General features: G+C 39.2%; 1 protein-coding gene across 2 annotated transcripts in view; it reads left to right on the top strand.

Moving 5' to 3' along the window:
- YTHDF2 (YTH N6-methyladenosine RNA binding protein F2) overlaps positions 1-15000 on the top strand; it is a 45879-nt gene that overhangs the window by 14377 nt on the left and 16502 nt on the right. The gene's annotated exons all lie outside the window — the stretch shown is intronic.

Genomic DNA, 15000 nt, shown 5'->3' with positions numbered 1-15000 from the left:
TACTTCCTCCTAAAAATGAGAGAAAACATAACAGATTGCTATAGTAAATAAACACCTTGTAATTGCAAGACATTTCTGTTGTGTTGCTAAAGAATAACATGTTGGCCAAGTTTTAAAGCGACATTGAAATATCATACTCTATCAAGTCCATTTAAGTTTAATTTTTACTTTAAACCAATTTACTTCTGTTATCAATTTTGGTTATTTCCTCTGGTATCCTTTATTAAAAATTAATCGAACTAGTGAATAATCGAATAGTGAACTCAGGAGCGTGCACTTTTCTCTAGCCATCTGGCAGCAGTGTTTGCAACATTGTTTTATAGCAGTGTTATACATAGTTACACACACTGCTGCAATAGACTGCTAAATACATATGCACACTCCTGAGCTTCGATCAGCCTACCTAGCTTTATTCTTTAAGGGACGCTAAAACCCAAATTGTTTTTCAGAATTCATATAGAGAATACTATTTTAAACATTCCAATTTACTTCTAGTATCTAATTTGCTTCATTCTTTAGATATCCTTTGTTGAAGAAATAGCAATACACATTTGTGAGCCAATCCCACGAGACATTTATGTGCAGCTGCCAATCAGCAGTTAGTGAGCCTATCTAGATATGCTTTTCTGCATTCAAGAGAATGAAGCACATTTGATAATAGAAGTAAATTAGAAAGTTGTTTAAAATGACATGCCCTTTCTGAAATGAAAAATTTGTTTCATGTCCCTTTAATCCCTTAGTGACCGGACCAATTTTCAATTTTCTTACCATTTACATTTCTGCGGTGTTTGTGTTTAGCTGTAATTTTCCTCTTACTCATTTACTGGACCCACCCATATTATACCGTTTTTAGAAAGTCCCTTTAATGGCGAAAGATACCATTATTTTAATCATATCCTATAATTTACTATAAAAAATGATAAAATATGATGAAAAAATTGAAACAAAAACACCTTTTCTAACTTTGACCCCCCCCCCCAAATCTGTTACACATCTACAACCACCAAAAAACACCCATAAAAAATAGTTTCTAAATTTTGTCCTGAGTTTAGAAATACCCAATATTTACATGTTCTTTACTTTTTTTGCAAGTTATAGGGCAATAAGTAGCACTTTGCCGTTTCCAAAGCTTTTTTAAAAAAAAAAATAGCAATAGTTACATTGTAACACTGATATCTGTCAGTAATCCCTGAATAACCAGTCACGTATATATTTTTTTTAGTAGACAACCCAAAGTATTTATCTAGGCCCATTTTGGTATATTTCATGCCACCATTTCACCACCAAATGCGATCAAATAAAAAAAATAGTTTCACAAACTTTAGGTTTCTCACTGAAATGATTTACAAATGGCTTGTGCAATTATGGCACAGATGGTTGTAAATGCTTCTCTGGGATCCCCTTTGTTCAGAGAGAGCAGACATTTTATGGTTTTGGGAAGGATTTCCCTAAAACCCCTAGGGTATAGAGGGGGGGAGTATGTAGATTATCTTCACTATCCTACCCAATATAAACCTGAGTGTTTGGGTAGGCAGTGCCTTATGCACGTGTGTAACACGTTTTTATAGAAGAGACAGAAAAAGGGGCATAATATGGCACACTGATGGGGAGATAATCAGGGAGTGATTATCTCCCCATCAGTGTGCCATATTATGCCCCTTTTTCTGTCTCTTCTATAACATTTTTTATGCTTTGGCATCACATTTTGGTAATTAGAAGGCCGCTAAATGCTGCTGCGCACCACACTTGTATCATGCCCAGCAGTTAAGGGGTTAATTAGGTAGCATGTAGGGTTAATTTTAGCTTTAGTGTAGAGCTCAGCCTTCCACCTGAAACATCCCTCCCTGACCCCCCTCAAACAGGTCTCTTTACTCCCCCACCTCACAATTGTCACCGCCATCTTAAGTACTGGCAGAAAGTCTGCCAGTACTAAAATAAAAGGCTTTTTTTTTTTTAAATATATTATTCTGCAGTGTTGGATCCCCCCTTAGCCTCCAAACAGCTCTCTAACCCTCCCCCTCTACCTATATGCTGCCATTACCCAGTTTGCTGAAAATGTTTGCTAGAAATGTGCTGATTTTTTTTTTTTTTTTTTTTTAAATAGATGCCATTTTCTGTAGTGTAGCTGCCCCCCCCTCAATAACCTATCCCCCTCCCAGATCCCTTTCCCAACACTAACTAGGCCTTATTTCCCCCTCTTTCCCTCCTTCCCATAGACGTTACTATAGCATTTAGTAGTGCGTGCACACTCCTGCCCCCTCGCATGCTCCCACACACTCAGGTACAGGATATGGAACTCCCTCCAGCGATGGGCCGCCCACCCGCCACAGCTCCCACCCACCAACCATCTGCACCATTCACTGGCCGATGCACAGAGTGGCTCTCTGCATCAGTGGCTTAAAAAAAAAAGGTATTGCAGGATGCCTCAATATCGAGGCATCACATCAATACCCTGAAAGCGATCCCGATCGCTTCCAGTGCTTCAAACCCCTGAGAAGGTGCCTTGGTCATTAAGGACCGGTTGTTGTAGGACGTGCCTGGCACGTCCTCTATCGTTAAGGGGTTAACAAAGAATATCAAGAGAAGAAAGCAAATTTGATAATGGAAGCAAATTAAAAAGTTGTTTAAAATCACATGCTCTAACAAAAGCTTGAAAGTTTTTAATTTTGACTTTACTGCCACTTTACGTCCCTTTTTAATGCAATTGTTTCACGATAGCCAAACTCCACCCACCACTTTCCTCATTTGGAGGAACGGTTTGAGCTGACAAAGCTAGCGGCAGTCATTCTGTTAGTATAAAGCACATTGTTTTGTTATCTGATAAAACCTATTAGGGAAATATATAGAACATGGTAAGCCAGTATGCTTTTTCAGAATCGGAAAAAACTACAGTTTCAGAGCCAAATAACATAACAAAACATTTTACAAATGAGAGCTCCACATTTTTTATTGTGCTTTTTAACTAAAGGTAGGAAATATTTTACTTTTAAATCACAAACACCTTGCAGGGTAACCGTTTGTGTGTTCTGTGTTTTCTGCTGCATTGGCTAACAGTACGTTTTTAAGATGGAGTATATTCGTTCCTTGTTAAGAGGTGTTGGTTACTTTGGATATTGAGGAATCTAGTCCTCTTAATACTAAAACTAGTAAACATTTAAATTCAGTTTATAAACCACCTGTGGTTACTCCAGAGGTTTTTCCAGTTCCTGATGCTATTTCTGATATGATTTCAAAGGAATGGAATAAGCCTGGTGGTACTTTTATTCCTTCTTCCAGGTTTTAAAAGATGTACCCTTTGCCAGCAGCTAGATTGGAGTTTTGGGGAAAAATCCCCAAAGTTGATGGGGCTATTTCTACTCTTGCCAAACGTACTATTCCTATGGAAGATAGTACTTCTTTTAAGGATCCTTTAGATAGGAGACTTGAATCTTATCTAAGGAAAGCTTATTTATTTTCTGGCTATATTCTTAGGCCTGCTATATCTATCTTATGTTGCAGCTGCATCAACTTTTTGGTTGGAAAGCTTAGCGCAACAGGAAACTGATCCGGATTTGTCTAGCATTGTTCGCTTGCTTCAACATGCTAATCATTTTATCTGTGATGCTATTTTTGAGATTATCAAAATTGATGTTAAATTCTTTAGCTATTTTAGCTAGAAGAACTTTGTGGCTGAAATATTAGAATGCTGACATGGTATCTAAGTCTAGATTACTATCTCTTTTTTTCCAAGGTAACAATTTATTTGGTTCTCAGTTGGATTCAATTATTTCAACTGTCACTGTGGGAAAGGGATTTTCTTGCCTCAGGATAAAAGATCTAAGGGTAAATCGAAAGCTTCTAATAGTTTTCGTTCTTTTCGACAGAATAAGGAACAGAAAACCAATCCTTCCCCCAAAGAATCTGGTTCCAATTGGAAACCTTCAAGTTGGAATAAATCCAAGCCTTTTAAGAAACCAAAGCATGGTGCGGCCCTCATTCCAGCTCAGCTGGTGGGGAGGCAGATGAAAATTGTTACTAAACATTTGGGCAGATTCTGTCCAAAATCACTGGATTCAGAGTATTGTCTCTCAAGGGTATCGAATAGGATTCAGAGTAAGACCTCCTGTGAGAAGATTTATTTTTTTTTCTCTCACGTTCCAGCAAATCCAGTGAAGGCTCAGGCTTTTCTGTAGTGTGTTTCAAATCTAGAGCTTTCAGGGGTAATACCAGTTCCGTTTCAGGAACAGGGTCTGGGGTTTTATTCAAATCTATTCATTGTCCCAAAGAAAGAAAATTCATTCAGGCCAGTTCTGGATCTGAATATTTTGAATCGTTTTGTAGGAGTGCCAACTTTCAAAATGGTGACTATAAGGACTATTCTGCCATTTGTTCAGCAAGGTCATTATATGTCCACTATAGACTTACAGGATGCATATCTTCACATTCCTATTCATCCAGACCACTATCGGTTTCTGAAATTCTCTTTTTTTAGACAAGCATTACCAATTTGTCGATCTTCCATTTGGCCTAGCGACAGCTCCAAGAATGTTTTCAAAGGTTCTTGGTGCCCTACTCTCTGTAATCAGAGAACAGGGTATTGCAGTGTTTCCTTATTTGGATGATATCTTGGTACTAACTCAGTCTTTACATTCTGCCGAATCTCTCACAAATTAACTAGTGTTGTTACTTTGAAGACATGGTTGGAGGATCAATTTAGCGAAAAGTTCCTTGATTCCTCAGATAAGGGTCACCTTTTTAGGTTTCCAGATAGATTCAGTGTCCATGACTCTAACAGACAAGATCCGAATGAAATTGGTTTCAGCTTGTTTAAACCTTCAGTCTCAGCCACTGAAGGGAATGATTATGTGCATGGAAGTTTTTAGGTCTCATGACTGCATCGGACGCGATCCCCTTTGTTCGTTTTCATGAGAGACCTCTTCAGCTTTGTATGCTGAATCAATGGTGCAGGGATTATACAAGGATATCACAATTAATATCCTTAAATTCCAATGTTCGACTCTCGCTGACTTGGTGGTTAGATCACTGTAATCACAACAGATGCAAGTCTTTCAGGTTGGGGAGCTGTCTGGGGCTCTCTGACAGTACAAGGGGTTTGGAAATCTCAAGAGGCGAGGTTACCAATCAATAGTTTTAGAACTCTGTGCTATTTTCAGGACTCTTCATGTTTGGCCTCTGTCTGAAAACAAATGAATGGTTCTCTCTTCAACAGACAATATCACAACTGTAGCATATGTCAATCATCAGGGTGGGACTCACAATCCCCTAGCTATGGTATTCTCATGAGTTCTCCTGGCATTCTTTTAGAATTCCTAGAATTTTACAGTTTCTTCAGGATGGTTTGGATAAAGGTTTGTCTGCAAGTTCCTTGAAGGGACAAATCTCTGCTCTTTCTCTTTTATTTCACAGAAAGATTGCTAAGCTTCCTGATATTCACTGTTTTGAACAGGCTTTGGTCTGTATCAAGCCTGTCATTAAATCAATCTCTCCTCCTTGGATGTATAGATACATTAATGCATGGAGGGTAGGAACCATTGGATGATACTTTGGAACAAAATAGAACATGCCAGCCCATACCATTAACTGGGTTATGTATAGAGGATATCAGGAACAAATTGGATAAGGTAAATAAAAATCTAGGCCCAGATGGAATACACCCAAGGGTGTTAAGGGAACTTAGCACTGTTATAGACAAACCTCTACTCCTTAATTTTTCAAGACTCATTATCCTCAGGCATGGTACCCCAGGATTGGCGTAAAGCTGATGTGGTGCCACTCTTCAAAAAGGGAAGAAGGGATGATCCAGGAAGCTATAGACCAGTTAGTCTGACATAAATAGTGGGGAAGATATTAGAAGGGATTATATTGATGAGCATATTCGTGTAAACAAGATTATGAGTTATAATCAGCATGGCTTTATGAGAAATAGATCATGTCAAACTAATTAGATTCTATGAGGAAGTAAAAATATTGATAATGGGGAAACCGTTGATGTGATATACTTAGATTTTGCAAAGGCGTTTGATACAGTGCCACATGAGAGATTAATGCACAAAATTAAATGACTGGGAATATCTGAAAATGTTAGCTCATGAATAAATAACTGGATAAAAGATAGGGAGCAACGAGTAGTAGTAAATGGATCATACTCAGATTGGACAAAGGTTATCAGTGGAGTCCCCCAGGGATCAGTACTGAGCCCTATTCTTTTTAATTTTTTTATTAATGTCTTGGAGCAAGGATTAAATAGCGACATCTCTATTCTTGCAGATGACACTAAGTTAAGTAAGGTCATTAGGTCAGCGCAGGATGAACTTTCGTTACAAAGGGACCTGCAAAAATTAGAAGTATGGGCAGGTAAATGGGAAATGAGATTTAATACGGGAAAATGCAAGGTTCTACATTTTGGAAGTATTATTTAAATGGAACAAGACTTAGCCAAACACAGGAGGAAAGGGATTTGGGGGTAGTAATAGATAACAAGCTAAAGATGGGTGCACAATGCAGGGCAGCGGCTTTAAAGGCTAATAAGATACTAGCATGTATTAAGAGGCATTGATTCAAGGGAGGAAAGCATCATTCTGTCACTATATAAAGCCTTGGTAAGACCTCACCTTGAGTGTGGAGTGTAGTTCTGGGGAGCGATCGCAAAAAAAGATATTGCAGAAAAGTTCAGAGAAGGGCATCAAAACTAATAAGGGGATTGGAGAATTTAAGCTATGAGGAGAGGCTAGCCAAACTGGGTCTGTTTTCTTTAGAAAAAAAGGTGCTTAAGAGGTGACTATTACTTTATATAAATATATTCAAGGCCCATATACAGAGATGGCAGGAGCTCTGTTTATTCCAAGAAAATTGTTTGTGATCAGAGGTCACAATTTAAGGTTGGAGGAAAGGAGATTTAATCTCCTGCAACAAAAAAGGTTTTTTTCACTGTAAGAGCAATAAAATTGTGGAACTCATTACCAAAGGAGGTAGTGAATGCCAATACCCTAGATACATTTAAAAATAGTCTGGATACATTTCTGTATCTAAACAAAATTCATGGATATGATTGCTAGTATTAAATGGGTCACCTTTTAGTGGGATTATTTAATCTTAACTGGAGCTTTTTGTATACATTTTAGATTTGTATAGGTTGCACTCGATGGACTTTGGTCTTTTTTCAACCGCATCTACTGTTACTATGTTAATTTGGTTTTGAAGGCTTTGCCGTCTCCTCCTTTTGAGCCTATGCATTCTTTGGATATTAAACTACTTTCTTGGAAAGTGTTGTTCCTTTTGGCTATCTCTTCTGCTAGAAGAGTTTCCTAATTATCTGCTCTTTCTTGTAAGTCTCCTTTTCTGATTTTCCATCAGGATAAGGCAGTTTTGCCTAAAGTTGTGAATTCTAACAACATTAATAGGGAAATTGTTGTTCCCTCTTTGTGTCCTAATCCTAAGAATTCTTTGGAGAGATCCTTACATTCTCTGGATGTTGTAAGAGCTTTGAAATATGTTGAAACTACTAAAGATTTCAGGAAGACTTCTAGTCTATTTGTTGTCTTTTCTGGTTCTAGTAAAGGTCATAAAGCTTCTGCCATTTCCTTGGCATCTTGGTTAAAGCTTTTAATTCATCAGGCTTATTTGGAGTCGGGTCAGACCCCGCCTCAGAGAATCACAGCTTATTCTACTAGATCAGTCTCCACTTTGTGGGCTTTTAAGAATGAAGCTTCAGTTGATTAGATTTGCAAAGCAGCAACTTGGTCTTCTTTGCATACATTTACTAAATTCTACCATTTTGATGTATTTGCCTCTTCAGAAGCAGTTTTTGGTAGAAACAAAATTGTGTGGTTTCTGATATTGTCCCTTTAATGCTAGATCGCCACATTTTAGTTTACTGCATTTATGGAAAATCTTATAAGGCAAGAATCTAATGTGGACAAGTTTCCAATACAGTAAATGCAGCATATATATCACCTTGTAAATACAAGCAGTGGAAGGGAGCCACCTTAATGTCCAACCATATATACACCGGCTTGCCTGTAGTTATGCCGTATTGCAACTTAATGAAAATCCCTTGGCTTTAACGATTGTCTCGGCCAGTCCACTGTGCTTGCTCCTACTCACACCAAAGCCTGTGGTGCACTCTGCTATCCCACCAGTTCACCCTGTCCAACTGAACCTCATCTATCTGAGCTGATAACTGGCTGTAACTAAAAATCATTCTTTGCAATCGTATTCAAGTTGAATCAGTGCTAAACCTCCTTACGGGAATACAAGAGGGCAAGCTACCCCAGTCTGCATGTGTGCAAACAGAGTTTGAATATTTTGTGATTGGTTAGCAGGGGTTCTTTCCTTCCATAAGGCAGGGAGAGTCCACGACTTCCTTACTGTTGGGAATAAAACACCTGGCTACCAGGAGGAGGCAAAGACAACCCAGCCAAAGGCTTAAACATCCCTCCCACTTCCCCTATCCCCCAGTCATTCTTTGCCTTTCGTCACTATAGGAGGTGTCAGAAGATTTGGATAGTCCTGTAATGTGTATATTCCCTTCAATAAGGACTGGAGTTTTAAGTAATCACGTCAACCTCTCAGAGAGAGTATTGGTTAAAGTTAGTCTGGAGATGCATGGAAAGTTTTTCTGTGAACCCATCCAGACTGTCGCTAACAGCTCCTGAGCAATCGGTGTTGACGAGTTTCACTGCTTGCTGCTACACACTCAAGTCCATGTCAGAAGCGCTGCTGCAAGACTGACACACTTGAGAGGCTGTGCCTGTTCGGAAAATTGGAGTTAATAGTGCGCTAGTGTCAGGGGAAGGGGGGTGGATCAAACTCCTTAATAGATTTAGATCCTTCAATCTAAACCAGGAAAAGATATATGAAAAAACGGTACAGTAAGGGCGCTATAAGCTAAAGATCCCGTGGTGTGACAGTGTATATATTAAATTAGTAAGATACTCAAACTTGGAGAATAAATTTAACATTCATGTGTATTCAGTGTGAACACCTTGTGTTTGTGAATGTGGAAGTATTTAAATTCTAAAAAAAACTCAATTGATTAAAAATCTCAAATTATTTAATAATAAAATTTCATACAAATACCAAATAAATTGTAATTGGCTTGCCTACAGACAGCATATAAAAACGATAGACGTCTCTCACATGGAACATATTACAAATAAACCAGCATGATAAACAATTCTAATGAATAAGTGAACTAATAACTTTTAAGAGCATAGAGTTAATAGCTAAAATGTATAATTCGGTGTAATGTAGCAAGTCTCACAATTGATGAGTAAAAACACTAACGACACAATATATATAAAAATCAATTGATAATAGACCGTGCTATAGCTTCATTATTATTAGGAAAAGTCAGTTTCCAAATGCATAGATATTGTTCAGCTGATATTATGCTTTTGTGTTTTCCTATATTTTAAGTGAAGCGGTGCAAAAAGAGTTAATAACACAGTTCCTTTTATGGGTCGTGTCTTTATAGTTTGGCAGTCTTTTGCTACAGGGTATTTACATTTGTCCTGTGTTTTCAAAGGATAGTAGGTTACAATCGGTAGCCACTGTGTGGTAACGTACCTTGAAACTTGGGTATTCAGGACCGCAAGATGTTCTCAGTCTCCTCTGGTGTTCCGCGGCTTGTGTCTGTCTCGTGGTGCCAGCGTCTTACGTCACGACCGGTAGTTTGCAGACTCTGCCCACACCTGTCAGTCAATACTCTGGGAAAACTTCTGTGGTGGTTACCACTCTGTAGCTAATATTTGAAATTTTGCAAAAGGTCATCAATGATTTAGTAAAGTGCTGACAATGTTTAAGACAAGTCCCTTATGTTGTAATAGCCTGCCCTTAGTGCTTAAGCACGCAGGTTATTATTATGTAGCAAAGTTGAATAAAAACAAAGTTGAATTGTATCAATAAAAGCAACCCGGGTTGAGTGATGATAAAGATATTGATATAAATTTGTGGCGCACAGTCCCACTGGATTCCTACCGCAGGATAAGAATAGGCCTAAGGGACGGCAACTGTCTAATTTACGTTCCTTTTGTGCTAAGTCACAGCGACAACAGTCCTCTTCCATGTCTGAGCAGCCCAAGAGTACTTGGAAGCCGGCTCACTCCTGGAATAAGTCCAAACAGACTAAGAAGTTCGCCGAGAAAAAATCGGCATGAAGGGGTGGCCCCCGATCCGTGATCGGATCGAGTAGGGGGCAGACTGTCTCCTTTTTTAGACGCTTAGTTCCAGGATGTACAGTACCCTTGGGTCCTGGAGGTTGTATCTCGAGGATACAGGATAGGATTCAAGTCTCATCCGCCCAGGTATCTCTCCTCTCTAGGAGTAATTGTCCTGGTACCTACAGCAGAAAGAGGTTTGGAGTTTTATTCAAACCTTTTTGTGGTTCCAAAGAAGGAGGGATCTTTTCGTCCATTTCTGGACCTAAAGGGCCTTAACAAGTTTGAGTGTTGCCTCTTTCAAGATGGAGACAACACGGTCAATCCTTCCTCTGGTTCAGGAAGGACAGTTTGACCACAATAGACCTGAAGGATGCATATCTTCACATCCCGATTCACAGGGAACATTTTCAGTTCCTGAGGTTTGCTTTTCTGGACCAGCACTTCCAATTTATAGCTCTTCCATTCGGCCTAGCTACTGCTCCAAGGATATATTACAAAGGTTCTGGGGGCTCTTCTAGCTGTTGCCAGAACACAAAGTATTGCAGTAGCAACTTTCCTGGACGATATCTTGGTACAGGCACCATCTTTTTGTCTAGCGGAAGAACATTGAGTCCCTTCTCAGTCTTCTTCGATCACATGGCTCAGTGGCTCAGTGTATGGAGGTAATCTGACTCATGGTGTCCTGCATGGACATCTTTTGCCAGATTCCATCTCAGACCCTTACAGCTATGCATGCTGAGACAATGGAACGGCGACCATTCAGATCTGTCTCGACAGATCGTGCTGGACAGCCTGTCGAGAGACTCGCTCTCCTGATGGCTCTGTCCAGATCATCTGTCCCAAGGCACGTGCTTTTTGAGACCGTCCTGGGAGATTGTGACTACGGACGCAAGCCTTTCCGGCTGGGGAGCCATTTGGAGTGCCAAGAAGGCACAAGGTCTGTGGACTCAGGAGTCCTCCCTTCCAATCAATGTTTTAGACCCCCGGGCAATCTTCAATGCCTTGCATGCTTGGCCCCTTCTGGGTTCATCCCAGTTTATCAGATTCCAGTCAGGCAATATAACCTTGGTTGCCTATATCAACCATCAGGGGGGAACGAGAAGTTCCTTGGCGATGAGAGAAATATCTTAGATACTAGAGTGGGCGGAGATTCACAAATGTACGCTGTCAGCGATCGACATTCTGGGTGTGGACAACTGGGAAGCAGACTTCCTCAGCAGGCAATCCTTTCACCCAGGGGAATGGTCTCTTCACCCGAGGTGTTTGGAGAGATATGCAGCCAGTGGGGGACACCGGAGATAGATCTCATGGTATCCCGCCTCAATATAAAGCTACCCAGGTACAGGTCGAGGGATTCTCAGGCAGAACTGATAGATGCCTTACCAGTACCATGGAAGTTCACTCATATCATTTTTTTTCTCTCCATTACCGCTTCTATGTGGTGGCTCGCATCAAGCAGGAGCGAGCATCAGTGATTCTGATTGCTCCGTCGTGGCCTCGAAGGACAGGGTTTGCGGATCTGGTGGGGATGTCCTCATCTCCTCAGTGGAGGTTACCTTGTTGCCGAAATCTGCTGATACAGGGTCTCTTAGTTCATAAAAATCTAGATTCTCTGAAGCTGACTGGGGGGGGATTGAACGCTTAGTCTTAACCAAGAGAGGGTTTTCTGAGAGTGTTATCAACGCTCTGGTTCAAGCTCGTAAGCCAGTTACTCGTCGTATCTACCATAAGGTGTGGAGGACTTATTTGTACTGGTGTGAAGAGCGTGGCTTTTCCTGGCATAAGGATAAGGTTGCCAGAATTTTAGCTTTCCTCCAGGATGGGGGTGGGGTTAAGGGAGGTTGGGGGCTAAGGGGGGATCCAACACTGCAGAATAATATATAGAAGGAAAAAAATATATATATAAAAAAATATATATATATATATCTATCTATCTCTATCTCTTTTATTTTAGTACTGGTAGATTTTCTGCCAGTATTTAAGATGGCGTTGACAATTGTGAGGTGGGGGATGGAAGAGAGCTGTTTGAGGGGTGTCAGGGAGGGATCAGTGGGTGGGATGTGTTAGGTGGGAGGCTGATCTCTACACGAAAGCTAAAATTAACCCTACAAGCTACATAATTAACCCCTTAACTGCTAGGCATAATACAAGTGTGGTGCGCTGCGGCATTTAGAGGCCTTCTAATTACCAAAAACTAATGCTAAAGCCATAAGTGTCTATTTCTGAACAAAGGTGATTCCAGAGAAGCATTTACAACCATTTGTGCCATAATTGCACAAGCTGTTTGTATATCATTTCAGTGAGAAACCTAAAGTTTGTGAAAAAGTGAACGATTATTTTTATTTGATCGCATTTGGCGGTGAAATGGTGGCATGTAATATACCACAAAAAAAAAAAAAAACATTGGGTATTTCTAAACTCGGGTCAAAATTTAGAAACTATTTAGCCATGGGTGTTTTTTTGGTGGTTGTAGATGTGTAACAGATTTTGGGGGTCAACGTTAGAAAAAGTGTTTGTTTTTATCATATTTTATAAACCATTTTTAATAGTAAATTATAAGATATGATGAAAATAATGGTATCTTTAGAAAGTTCATTTAATGGCGAGGAAAACGGTATATAATATGTGTGGGTACACCCCAAGGCAGAACATACAGTGATGTGAGATGTCATCGCAGAAAATGCAGCATGTCTGCAGAAAGAACATGACACATGCAGGAACTGTTACTGCTTTAACCTTGCAGCGCTGCTCCACATCAGGCTGTTCTCTTCAAAAAGAGCTATGCTCTGGCAGCACTGTGTAAGTTTCCTTAAGACAGCGCATCCACAGCAAAGTGCTGTTTGAAGTGAGAAGTCAAATATGCAGTATTGACTGTCTCTCAGTCCTCTAACTTTTCCCAGTCTGCAAAGCTGTGTTTTCTGAGGGAGATTCTTATGAGCAGTGCACCTTTTTATTACTACATTTCTATATTAGATCAAGAGAAAAGGAAACAAATTTATTCAAGAGACATTTTACAATTAATTTTTTTTTTTGTCTGCAGCTAATTTGCAATCCAATTTTTAACGGTTGCAATATATTATAAAACTTTTACAATTGCTTTATTCTCCAGTTAATCAACACATTGCCACTGAACTGGTGCTTTAGTGTTACTGCCTAATTTGAAATTGATTTTTATTTTAAAATAACCTGCAGAAAATGTTTCCATTAAAAAAAATCTCATCGCAGAAAGTGAAAAAAAATTCTGCCTCCGGGTGGGTACAGTAAATGAGTAAGAGGAAAATTACAGCTAAACACAAACAATGCAGAAATGTAAAAACATACCTGGTCCTTAACGGTAAGAAAATTGAAAAATGGCCTGGTCACTAAAGGGTTTATTTTGTATCGGGTACTCCACTTTTGATTGTTTTTGAAGAATTTTGTAGTCACTAATGCAGCTTTGTCAGATGCCTATTTCATGCTTTTCAATGAGTTCCCTGTGACCTGGACAAAAGCCCCTTTGCTAACCTCTGTCAAACCTATATAAGTGCATTGTTTTCACACATGGGCAGTAGAAGATTTCAAAAAATCCTCTATTACATGAAAAGGGGGCAAATACATTTAATTTGTATTGCTACGCGTAACTCACATTTTGAGGGATTACATTTTTCAGTTTAATCCTTTCATTTTTATACCATTTATCACTAGTTGTTGTTAGTAGTATTAGCAGTACTTTTCAATATTATAACATTTTCTGTAATTTATAAACACTGTATAAGTATTGTTAGTATTAATATTAAAAGTATTAGTTTTATTAACCACTAGACACCCTTAAGATGTACCATGCTGTCCTAAAAGCGTTGGACCATAAGCACAGCATGGAACGTCCTAAAGTTTGCAGGGTTTCTGCTTCCTTCTGTGTACAAAAGCTCATTGATTAGGCTGGGGATCTACCTAGCAACGTAGGCAGTCCCCCGGGAGCCAATCAGCACCTCATTGGAACCACATGGTAGCAGTGACGATTATGTGCTTCCTTTTTTGCGTCAGTATTGAAGTGGTTAATAGTATTGTTTACTTGCAAAAAACACTGAAATTTTAAGCTCTGACTCAACCAGTTTTTATTTAAAAAAAAATAAAATTCATTTTTTTAACCCCTTGGTTCCTTGCTCTTGCAAGCCCTAAAAAAAGAATTCCTTTCAAAACTACCCTCTTTAGAGTGTTTAACGTCCCAGTGTCCACTAAAGCCACTTCAGGGTGTTGGGGTCAAAATATTACTAAATTTTAAACAAATGTTGTCGTCCCCTGACTTAAAGGGACAGTATACACTCATTTTCATATAACTGCATGTAATAGACACTACTATAAAGAATAATATGCACAGATACTGATATAAAAATCCAGTATAAAACTGTTTAAAAACTTACTTAGAAGCCGTCACTTTGGCTTTGTTGAAAAGGTAGCTGGAAAGCCCACTGCAAGTGGCAAATAAGACACTCCCCCCTCCCCCTTCTTTTGCATATGAAAAGACCCTTTACACAAACAGGAGCAAGCTGGAGTAGGTAGTCGAGCGTATTCACATAAAACTTTGGGGCTTGGTTAGGAGTCTGAAAATCAGAGCAATGTTATTTAAAAATAAGCAAAACTATACATTAATTAAAAAAAAAAAACTTTATGGGCTATATAAATAGATTATCTACAAAACATTTATGCAAAGAAAAAATGAGTGTATAATGTCCCTTTAAGCTATCCAAAGCACATATTGCTTAATTTATCATATATTGATTTAATGGTAATTTGTGCAAAACATTTAACATTTTTGCTGGGTAGTCCGTAACATTAGCTGGGTGGTGCGCCCAATAAATAG

This window comes from Bombina bombina, chromosome 3 (assembly GCF_027579735.1).
Source record: "Bombina bombina isolate aBomBom1 chromosome 3, aBomBom1.pri, whole genome shotgun sequence".
Lineage (NCBI taxonomy): Eukaryota > Metazoa > Chordata > Amphibia > Anura > Bombinatoridae > Bombina > Bombina bombina.
This window is presented reverse-complemented; position numbering and strand designations above follow the sequence as displayed.